This window comes from Scyliorhinus torazame, chromosome 10 (genome assembly GCF_047496885.1).
Source record: "Scyliorhinus torazame isolate Kashiwa2021f chromosome 10, sScyTor2.1, whole genome shotgun sequence".
Classification (NCBI taxonomy): domain Eukaryota; kingdom Metazoa; phylum Chordata; class Chondrichthyes; order Carcharhiniformes; family Scyliorhinidae; genus Scyliorhinus; species Scyliorhinus torazame.
The window spans coordinates 39,173,792-39,185,801 of NC_092716.1; the positions used below are offsets into that span (position 1 = coordinate 39,173,792).

At 44.1% G+C, this 12,010-nt stretch overlaps 1 protein-coding gene across 1 annotated transcript in view; it reads right to left on the bottom strand.

The window, feature by feature from the left end:
- wwp2 (WW domain containing E3 ubiquitin protein ligase 2) overlaps window positions 1–12,010 on the bottom strand; it is a 307,842-nt gene that overhangs the window by 100,086 nt on the left and 195,746 nt on the right. The window lies entirely within an intron of this gene.

The following is a 12,010-nucleotide window of genomic DNA, read 5'->3' on the forward strand; positions in this document are numbered from 1 at the left end:
AATAAAAATGTTCACCATGTATTGATGCTAAATTTGGGACTATTCTACTCAATGGAGGAATGAGCACCAGCCTATTCCAATGGGTGGCACTGTGGTTAGCATTACTGCCTCACAGCACCGGGAACACAAGTTCAATTCTGACCTCAGGTGACTGTGTGGAGTGTGCATGTTCTCCCTGCGTCTGCGTGGGTTTCCTCCGGGTGCTCCCATTTCCTCCCACAGTCCAAAGATGTGCAGGTTAAGTGGATTGGCCGTGATAAATTGCCCCTAAAGGTCCAAAGGTTAGGTGGGGTTAAAGGGTAACTGGGATAAGGCTTGGGTCGGGAGCTCTTTCGGAGAGTTGGTGCAGACTTGATGGGCCGAATGGTCACCTTCTGCACTGTAGGGATTCTATGATTCACCAAGCATCAAGCTCTAGGATGATTCAAAGTACTATATTCGTGTATAGCAGTACAAAATCCACATTTTAACATATCAATTTCTTGCCTTTCCTAATTTTCAAGATTTCTGGTTGCTTTCCAAGTAGTTATTTAACAAATCACAATTAACTTGCATTGTTACAACCCGAAGAAGCAAAATTACAATTTGTGATCCTGAATATTCTCACACTTGTTGAATAGCAGTCTGGGGTTCTAAAAGTATAAAACGCCACTGCAGAAAAAAATCTATAAAACTTTAATCAACTACTCATCTCTCTTGTTCAAAAAAAGTATTTTTGAAGTATTACAAATTACATAGACTTCCCAGATTAATGGTTGGCCTCTTCCATCATCAGCAGCTTGTTGACTGGCACATTGTTAATGAATTTAAACAAAAATATAATTCTCAGTTCGATTTACAAAGATGCTCTGACAAAAATCACTCTCGATATAATGCCCACCTTAGCTCTTATATACAGCTGGTCTTGAAAGAATACAAAGTATAACATATAATTCAACATCTTGTTGAATTTACTAAAAAGAACAAAAAAACTAATCGTCTAACTGTTATGAACAGCGGATGATAACACCCTAAAAATGAAGGCTGTCTAATTCTGTCAGATGTTTGCTGTATCTTTCCTGAGAAAATGAAAGTCGTGCTCAATCTAGAGATGGACTTACCTTTAAATTTGAACCACAAAGAAATTCAAAAATCTGAAGAACCAGAATGAAATTTCAACACAAAATTTGCTGTACATTAGCATTTAGTTTCATGTTGTAAATGTCACCATTGATCTTTCGAAGAGTTAAGCTCAGTAATGCAAATAAGCTAAAAACATTTGGATAATGTTCTGAGAAAAATTAAGTTCACATTTTACCACAGCTTCTTTTCTTGTGAAAGATTCAAACATGTATTATGTCATTTGACAAGTTAGGACCTAATTCTCCAATAAATGAACAAAATGAAATCCTCTTAACGTAATTTTGAAATGAATAAAATAAGAAATATTCTGTGTGCGTTTTGTTTTATGTTCATAGAATCATAGAATTTACAGTGCAGAAGGAGGCCATTCAGCCCATCGAGTCTGCATCTTTCAGAAAGATTCATAGAATCATAGATTATCATAGAATCCCTATGTGCAGAAGGAGGTCATTTGGCTAATCGAGCCTTCACCGACTCTTGGAGAGAGCACCCCACCCAAGCCCACACTTCCACCCTATCCCTGTAATCCAGTAACCCCACCTAACCTTTTTGGACACTAAGGGCAATTTATCATGGCCAATCCACCTAACCTGCACATCTTTGGATTGAGAGAGGAAACCGGAGCACCCGGAGGAAACCCACACAGACACGGGGAGAACGAGCAGACTCCGCAAAGACAGTGACCCAAGCCGGGAATCGAACCTGGGACCCTGGAGCTGTGAAGCAATTGTGCTACCGTGCTGCCCTTTACCATCATTCACATCTTGGCAATGGTCAAATAGCTTGCAACATGGCAGAGGTGCAAAGGCACGAGGAGATTCTTGCGACGCAGAGAGCATTATCTTTGGTGGAAGCTCACATCCAAAAGGTTGGGGTCCTGTTTCATGGCTTATCATCCATCCTGAGGATTTTGGATGAGGACAAGGGGGATCCGGTGAGAAGCCCTGCTGAGCCCGGTGTCTAGAGTGAGATGGTGGAGTAGTTCCCAGCCGAGTTTGAGAACTGGCTGCCATGCTTCGGGAATCTTAATCTGGAGGGCGGGCAACCCGGATTCGATGGAGCACATTTAATCCCGTCTTTGAAGTCTGGGGTTCGGGTGGCTTATCTTCTAGTACTAGATGGTCCTGTTCCTGGTTTCGGTTGCGAGGGTTGGGGGTTGACTACCTGGGCCCAGTCGAGTCGACAAGCTGGAAGTAATGAAGCTCATGTTCAAATTGTTGAAATTCTTGGAAAATCCTGAAGAATGCTCACTGTTTTAGATCCTGCTTCATCCTTGATGTCTACTTTTTTCATGTGCCAGTGGAGTGGTCTTTATCTTGATGAATACTTCACTCCTCAGTTGTGATCCTGGACTTCTATCCAATAATCATGATGTTGTCTGTTAATGTTGTCATTTTGTTTGCCTGCAAGGAGGTAGATTCTTTGGCAATGTCCTGCACCATTAATTAGGTTTTCTCATGTCAAGCTGAATATTAATTGTGGGTTTTATGCATATAAGGTTTTATCCTGTTCTATCCATGGGGGGAGGACGAGCCGTGCCAGAGCAGTGTCAGGGTGGAGTGTGTAGGTGGTACTGTTAGCTCCGTCCTTGCATATTTTTGAGGAAGGTCCCTGTAGTCAGATCTAATCGGTTTCTTTTTGGCCGTGCTTATTTTGTCCTTGTGGCCCAGGCGAACTGTGTCTTATCCTGTTGAGGACGGGGATTTGTCGAGCTCCCATTTCAGGAGGAAGTCGGTCATTTCCCCTGAATTGGGTCTCCCTCTTTGACTGTTCTTATGCTCATTCAAAGTGGCCAGAAGTCGCCATAATGAGGTCAACTTCATCAGTAAAGAGGATTTAGAGGTTAGGAGAAGTCTTTAATAAATTTGGATTTCCTAAGCAATTAGTGAGTGATAACGGACCACAGGTCGTCTCTCAAGGATTTGAAAGTTTCTTTTTTTTTTTAATTTAGAGTACCCAATTCATTTTTTCCCAATTAAGGGGCAATTTAGTGTGGCCAATCCACCTAGCCTACATATCTTTGGGTTGTGGGGGTGAAACCCATGCAAACATGGGGAGAATGTGCAAACTCCACAAAGACAGTGACCCAGAGCCGGGATCGAATCTGGGACCTCGGCACCATGAGGCAGCAGGGCTAACCCACTGTGCCACCGTGCTGCGCCTAGGATTTGAAAGTTTCTTGAAAGAGAACGCTATACAACATATGAGGTTTGCACTGTACCATCCTGCTATGAATGGATTGGCAAAGCATTTCATACAAACAATGAAACACATATTAAGGGAAATCAGTGAACAAAGTTCATTGACCAAACATCCAAATCAATTCCTACTCATGTACACAAATACTGCACACTCAACAATGTACATTTTTCCAGCATTACTGATGATGAAGCAACAATTACGCTCGGCATTCGACTTATTGAAACCTCCAAAGACAAAAGAAATTGTTCAAAAGGAACAGGATCAGGTCGAACGGTGGAGAACACAAAGAAAAATATTGTGTTTTCCGCCAAGGACAAGATGTTCTGGCTAGGAACTTCTCTGTAAGAGAGAAATGGGTTCTTGCCATGATCATTGCACAGACGGGTTGTCTCGTCTGGAGGAGGGATGTGCATCAACTGTTGGTGGAGAGAACCTATCTGTTTGAGCTAGAACCTGCAGTGAATCTTATTTCAACTGTACAAGTCTGACCTGAACCTTCACAAAACCCAGCCAAGAACAATGTTGATGAAAACACCTCAATTTCAGACCAAGCACAGAGTCAACCTCTAATTACAAGATCAACTTCAGTCAAAACAACCACTGACGACGTTCATACAAAGTCTGAAATGCCAGAGGCTACGAGTGCCAAGAAGCAGACACCTGAGATTACCTGGCAAACATTCAGAGAAGGACGACCACCCCCACCGCCTCTCCAAACCGTCTGATTTTATTGATTATTGTTGATTGATTATTGTTTATGTTACACTTGTTTCGCATTTGTTGGGGACGTTCAATTTTAAGGGGGAGGAAATGTTTTATTTATATTGATTTCTGAGAAGCAGCACTGAAGCTGCACCAAGCAGTATACAGTGGTACATGCATGACGTCACGTCCCGTGCAGGTAACTGTGCAGAGTAAGGAAGCAACCTGTACTGAACATACCTCATTATCAACCCTCCCTTAGTTTGTCAGCCTCTGTGCCTCCAAGCATCAATCGTGCGGACACAACAATTCCTAAAGCAAATCCAACCCTAGTGGAGAAAAATGCACAATAGGCGCTCCTGAGTCAATTTTGCCGATCAGAAAGTGTATCCCCGGAATGCAATACCGCCAAATTAGGGGATGGATGTAACTCCAAGTGCTTCACTGACATGACCAAGCAGAATTACTGTAATAAATTGAAATGATTTTTAAATGATTTATAGGCTATGATGATTTCTTTTATGTAACTTTTACTTTCAAACACCCAATTCAATTCTTTGATTTCTTGAGCTTGCACTATCCTGTCCCATTTCAATGACCAATGTAAGCAATCCTTCAAGGTGCATCTTACCATAACCCTTTATAATCTTATAACCAAATACGTTGAACACGCTCCTATACTTGTTTTAAAGCATCAATGATACTAAACACATGCTGATTCTAACTGAAATGGTCTTCACTCTCAAGTGAATTTGTGGATTTAACATCCATTTGCTGTCAAGAGTGTATTCCAGATTGAAAATCTTTCATTGAAAACCTTTTGCTCGAGGATCAATTTTCTAACACTAACAGTTTGTAAGAGGAACCAAGTGTGGAACTGAAACCCCCCTTGTCTGAGCACATAAATGGACTACTGTACACCGTTCCAAATTACATGTTTACCAAACATTACTTTCTCACATTTATTTTTGCTGAACTTTTCTAAACTTTTACTCTATAAAGTTTTATGAAGCTACACAAATGAACTTTTGTGAAGGTAATTCTGAAGTTGAACTAAATTGTTTTCAACAGTTTATTTGGCTTTGCATTCCTATTTTCTCAACATATCTTTGGGTGAAAACAGATCACAGTTATTGATTGTGTTGGGTTTTGTGGAAACCCTTCTTGTTAATTACAATAAAGAACATTAACAATGCAACCCCTTAGAGCAAGCAACTCATCTTAACCTATCATTGAGATATTATCGGTTATTGTGAATAGGAGTCCAGAACGTTGGATTAAGTGATACTGAAAAGGTGCTGGGGTACGGGTATTGTCACTGGACCCAAGGTAATGATCTAGGGATCCGGGTTCGAATCCCACCACGGCAGGTGGTGGAATTTAAACTCAATAAAATATATGAAATTAAGAGTCTAATGATGACCATGAAACCATTGTCGTAAAAACCCATCTGGTTCACTAATGTCTTTTAGGGATGGAAATCTGCCATCCTTACCTTGTCTGGCCTAGATGACTCTAGACCCACAACAATGTGGTTGACTCTTAAATGCCCTCTAAAATAGCCAAGCAAATCACTCAGTTGTTTTCAACCGCTAGAAAAACATGAAAAAGTAATGAAATCAGACGGATCACTTGGCATCGGCCCAGGCACCGAAAACACCCTGCAAAGTCCTCCTTACTAACATCTGGGAGCTGTCTCATAGACTAGTCAAGCAGCAGCTTGACATAGTCAGAGTCTTACCTTACACACAATGTCCCAGACACCAGTATCACCATTTCTGGGCATGTCCTGTCTCACCGGCAGAGGTGGCAGCACAGTGGTATGCAGTTGGGAGGTAGTTGGCCTGGGAATCCTCAACATCGACTCTGGGCCCCATGAAATCTCATGTTACAGGTTAATATGGGCAAGGAAACCTCCTGCTGATTACGTACCGTTCACCCTCAGCTGATGAATCGGTACTACTCCATGTTGAACACCACTTGGAGGAAACACTGCGGGTAGCATGGGTGCAGAATATACTCTGGGTGGGGGCTTTCCATCACCAAGAGTGGCTAGTAGTATCACCACAGACTGAGCTGGCCGGGTTCCTAAAGGACAGAGCTGCTAGACTGGGACTGCAACAGGTGTTGAAGGAACCAACAAGAGAGAAAAACATACTTGACCTCATCCTCATCAATCTGCCAGCTGCAGATGCATCTGTCCATGACAGTATCTGTAGAAGTGACCACCACACAATCCTTGTGAAGACAAAGTCCTGTCTTCATATTGAGGATACCCTCCATCGTGTTGTGTGGCACTATCCTTTTTTTTTTAAACGCATTTTATTCAAACTTGTATCAAAGTAGGTTACAGCAAATAAACACCCTGGGAAACATTCTTCCCAACAATCAACTATACAGTTTGTACAGATTTTTCTCCTTTTTCACCTCCCCCCCCCCCCCCCCCCCACCTTTTCTCGAACTCCTCTGCTGAGCCCCTTAATTCATACTTTATCTTCTCTAACCGCAGGAAGTCGTACAGGTCACCCAACCATGCTGCTACCCCCGGTGGCGATGCCGACCGCCACTCTAGCAAAATTTGTTGCCGTGTAATCAGAGGCGAAGGCCACAACATCGCCCTTCCTCCTCTCCATGAGCTCCGGCTTCTCTGAAACCGCAAATATCGCCACCAAAGAGTCCGGGTCCACTCCCTCCTCCATTATCCTGGCTCAGACCGCGAACACCCCCGCCCAGAATCTTCCCAATTTTTCACAACCCCAAAACATGTGCGCATGATTCGCTGGCCCCCACCCACACCTCTCACACTCATCTGCTACCCCCTGAAAGAACCCACTCATTCTCACCCGAGTCATGTGCACCCTGTGCACCACCTTGAACTGTATCAGGCTCATCCTTGCACAAGAAGAGGTCCCGTTTACCCTTCGCAGTGCCTCACTCCATACTCCCCAATTGATCTCCATTCCCAACTCCGCTTCCCATTTCTCAATGATCTTCACCACCCGCTTGCCTCCCTGCTCCCCCAGCCACTTGTATATATCCCCAATTCTTCCCTCCCCTTCCACATCCGGAAGCAGCAGTCGCTCCAGCAGGGTGTATCCCGGCAATCTAGGGAACCCCTTCCAAACCTTTCGTGCAAAGTCCCTAACCTGCAGATACCTGAACTCACTACCCCTCGCAGCTCTACCCTCTCCCTTAGCTCCTCCAGACTAGCGAACCCTTCCTCCAAATACAAATCCCTCACCTTGACGAACCCCACTTCCCTCCACCTCCTGTATACACAATCCATCCCCCCCGGCTCAAACCCATGATTCTCGTACAGCAGCATTAGCACCGACATCCCTTCCACCCTAAAATGCCTCCTCAGCTGATTCCATATCTTCACTGTGGACTGCACTACCGGGCTCCCTGAATACCTACTCGGAGCCGTGGCAATGCTGCCTTCAACATAGCCCTCAAACTAGACCCCTTACAAGATTCCTCCTCCATCCTAACCCACTCTACCCCTTCTCCTTCCCACCACCGCCGCACCTTGTCCACATTCGCCGCCCAATAATAATGAAGCAAGTTTGGCAACACCAAACCTCCTGCTGCCTCTGCCTCTGTAGCAGGGTCCTCCCCACCCTCAGCACCTTCCCCGCCCATAAAAAGTCAGAAATGATTGTGTCCACTTTCCGAAAAAGGGCCTTTGGTATAAAGATCGGGAGAGCCTGAAAGATAAACAAGAACCTCGGCAGAATATTAATTTTCATCACTTGGACCCTCCCCACCAACGTAAAGTGCAGTGTATCCCACCTCTTAAGATCCTCCCTGGCCTCCTCCACCAGCTTCGTTAAGTTCCATTTATGGAGCCCCGTCCATTCCCCCGCTACCGGAATCTCCAAGTACCTAAACCTATCCCTCGCTACTGTAAATGGCATCCCCCCTAAATTAGCCCGCTGAGCCAGCTCATTCACCGCGAATACCTCGCTTTTCTCTACATTCAGCTTGTATCCCGAGAACCCTCCAAACCTCCCCAACAGGCCCATAATCCTTCCCATACTCTCCAACGGATCCGAAACATACAGCAGGAGGTCATCGGCATAGAGCGACACCCAATGCTCTCTCTGTCCCCTCATTATCCCCTGCCACTCTGCCGACCCCCCCCGAGAGCCATCGCCAACGGCTCTATGGCCAGCGCAAACAGCAGCGGCGACAGCGGCACCCCTGCCTCATACCCCTGTGTAAGTCAAAGCTTCGTGAGCTCATATCATTCGTCCTCACCCTCGCTCTTGGCGCCACATACAGCAACCGCACCCATGCCACAAATCTTGGCCCAAACCCAAACCTTCCCAAAACTTCAAATAAGTACCGCCACTCCACCCGATCAAATGCTTTCTCCGCGTCCAAGGACACCACCACCTCCGGGACCAGAGCTCTCGACGGATTCATCACCACATTCAACAGCAGTCTTATATTATTTGCAAGTTGCCTGCCCTTCACGAAGCCTGTTTGATCTTCTGCAACCACCCCCTGGGACACAATCCTCCATCCTCCCCGCCAACAACTTAGCCAATACTTTCACATCCGTGTTCAATAGTGATATGGGTCTATACGACCCACATTCCACCGGATCCTTCCCTTTTTTGGGGATTAGTGTGTTGTGTGGCACTATCACCGTGCTAAATGTAGACTTTGAACAGGTCTAGCAACACAAGACTGGGCATCCATGAGGTGCTGTTGGGCATCCATGAGCAGCAGCAGAATTGCCATAATGCCATTATACATTGCAGCTATAGAGAACCTTTGTTAGGCCACACTTGGAGTAGTGTTCAATTCTGGTCGCCACACTACCAGAAGGATGTGGAGGCTTTGGAGAGGGTGCAGAAGAGATTTACCAGAATGTTGTCTGGTATGGAGGGCATTAGCTATGAGGAGCGGTTGAATAAACTCGGTTTGTTCTCACTGGAACGACGGAGGTTGAGGGGCGACCTGATAGAGGTCTACAAAATTATGAGGGGCATAGACAGAGTGGATAGTCAGAGGCTTTTCCCCAGGGTAGAGGGGTCAATTACTAGGGGGCATAGGTTTAAGGTGAGAGGGGCAAGGTTTAGAGTAGATGTACGAGGCAAGTTTTTTTTTTTTTTTTTTACACAGAGGGTAGTGGGTGCCTGGAACTCGTTACCGGAGGAGGTGGTGGAAGCAGGGACGACAGTGACATTTAAGGGGCATCTTGACAAATACATGAATAGGATGGGAATAGAGGGATACGGACTCCAAAAGTGTAGAAGATTTTAGTTTAGACGGGTAGCATGGTCAGCACAGGTTTGGAGGGCCGAAGGGCCTGTTCCTGTGCTGTATTTTTTTTTGTTCTTTGTTCTATAATTTCAATTCTTCTTTTTATTCATTTCAACAATTTTAAGCAAGCCATGACTTACATATAGCTATTAGTACAAATACACCTTCACAATCGTACCACCAGTGGACAATGCACCTTTAAGACATAAATAAACACGATCTAGAATACAAACTTAGAATTACTGTTTTCATGTTAAATGTAACAAAAACTAATTTCATGTCGTTAATCAATAAGTATTAAAGTTTCTTATTTTCGTGGGCCACTTTGATACATAGCCCTGAGGGTCACATACAAGAAAGAAAAAGGAACAAGTTGCATTTATATAGTACCTTTTGCAAGCTCAGCAACATTCCAAACTGCTTCATAGTCAATGAATTCATAAAGGTTTCAATCAATGGTCCCATTCATTTACGTACATGTTAAGCTGTATGTATCAACGGATTTAGATTTTTTAATACAGAATAGACTTATTCATCATTCTGACAACCACTAAGAAAATAACTTTCTAAGATTGCTCCATGCAAGCAAATATAAAAGTAGGAGGATAGAGCAGATTAATAACTGGAGAGATGGTGGAGGAGGGAGGGATTTAGATTCTTGGGATAGTGGGATAGGGTGGGGGGGGGCATCTGCTGGCGCTATTCACGAGGGTTTAAACTAACTTGGCAGGGGTCTGCGAACCAGGCGGAAATATTAATGAGGAACACCAAGGTGCACTGGGAGAGATTGCAGTGTTGTAAGGAATACCAAGTTAAGAGGTGGAATCAGAGTAAAGAAAAAAGTAATAAAGTCTAAAGCTGGGTCAATGTGCATATATGTGAATGCACAGAGTGTGGTTAATAAGATTGGTGAGTTACAAGCGCAGATTGACATGTGGAAATATGATGTTGTGGTGATGTGATCTGGCTTAAAGAAGGGCTGAACTGGATATTAAATATTCCTGGATACAAGACGTTCAGGAAAGGTAGGAATGGAAGAAAAAGGGGAGGAGTGGTAGGATTGATTAATGAGAACATTGCAATGCTCGGCAGAGACGGCTTCTCAGAGGGGTCAAGTACAGAATCTATTTGGCTAGAGCTAAGGAACAAAAATGGTCCAATTATATTGCTCAGAAGAACAGATTTGCAAGGGAATCATGGAGCAAGAATGACAGCTTGGTTATAGTGGAGGACTGGGTAGTAGTAGTGTAAAGGGCCGAAAGAGGCAAGAGTTCCTAGAGCGTGTTCATGAAAATTTTCTACAGCAGTATGTTTCCAGTCCAACAAGAGGAGAGGCACTGATGGACCTGGTTCTTGGAAATGAGGTGAGCCAAGTGAGAGGACTGATTCAAGGCCTAAAGGGGGATTTACACATGGAGGTAGGGGAACTAGCTAAGGTACTAAATTAATACATTGCACCTGTCTTTACTACAGAAGATGATGCTATCCAGGGCACAGTTAAAAGAGGAGATAATTAGCACACCAGAAGGATGTAAGATTGATGAGGAGGTATTCAGATAGACTGTCTGTACTTAAAGTTGATAAAGGACCAGGACCGGATAGTGAACCCATCTGGTTCACTAATGTCCTTGAGGGAAGGAAATCTGACGTCTTTAACTGGTCTGGCTGACAGTGACCCCAGACCCACAGCAATGGATTGACTCTTATCTGCCCCCTGAAGGGCAATTAGTGATGGGCAATAAATGCTGGCACAGCCTGCGACGCCCATGTCCCACGAACAAATTTTTAAAAAGATGCATCCAAGGATACTGCGGGAATTACAGAAACACTGGCCATAATTTTCCAGTCTTCCTTTGTCTCATGAGTGCTGCCAGAGGACTGGAGAATTACAAATGTTAAGCCCTAGTTCAAAAAAAAAGAGTATAAAATACACCCAGCAAATACAGGCCAGCCAGTTTCACTTTGATGGTGAGGAAGCTTCCAGAATCAATAATTCTGGCCAAAATTAATAGTCACATGGCCAAAAATGGGGTATTCAAGCAGAAAATCATGTTTGACTAACTTGCTGGAGTTTTTTGAAGAGGTAACTGTGAGGGTTGATGAGGGCAATGTTGTTGATGCTGTAAGGGCCCTTCTTTTGATTCCCTTATTTCCCATTTCTTTTATTTTGCTGTTATCATTTTTAGTCCATGGATGTTTAATGGACATATACCTTTCAGTCGAGCAGAGGAAGTGAGGAACCTAAAAGTTACAAAATAGTACATTGTGTTAGCTTTTGAACATTCAAGAGGTTGGAGGAATTTGGTTTGATTGGTTGGCTGGTGGCCGATGGATTGTCAAAAAGCTGCATTCTGCCCGACAACAGGCGGTGATTGGGTACTACCGGAGTGGGATGGTTTTCAGAGAATCAGGGAAAGGACAGTCGGATCCTGGACGCTTAACCAAGAAGCTGTGTGTCTCTTGATCGCTTTCTCTAGAAAAGCTGCATAGCTGCTGAATTTCTAAACCTACAGAAAACCTGGATAAAAACTATTGCAGACTGAAAGCAGAGACCTCAAACTGAAAGCTTCGACTGAAGGAAGGTCTGCTCGAAGACAACCATCTGAAACAAAGACTCATATTTCTATCATCATTTTTTACACCGCACTTTTCCCCTCTGTGTTTGCTTGTCTGCCATGTGTTTGTGGGTATGTATATATGGGTCAAGTGG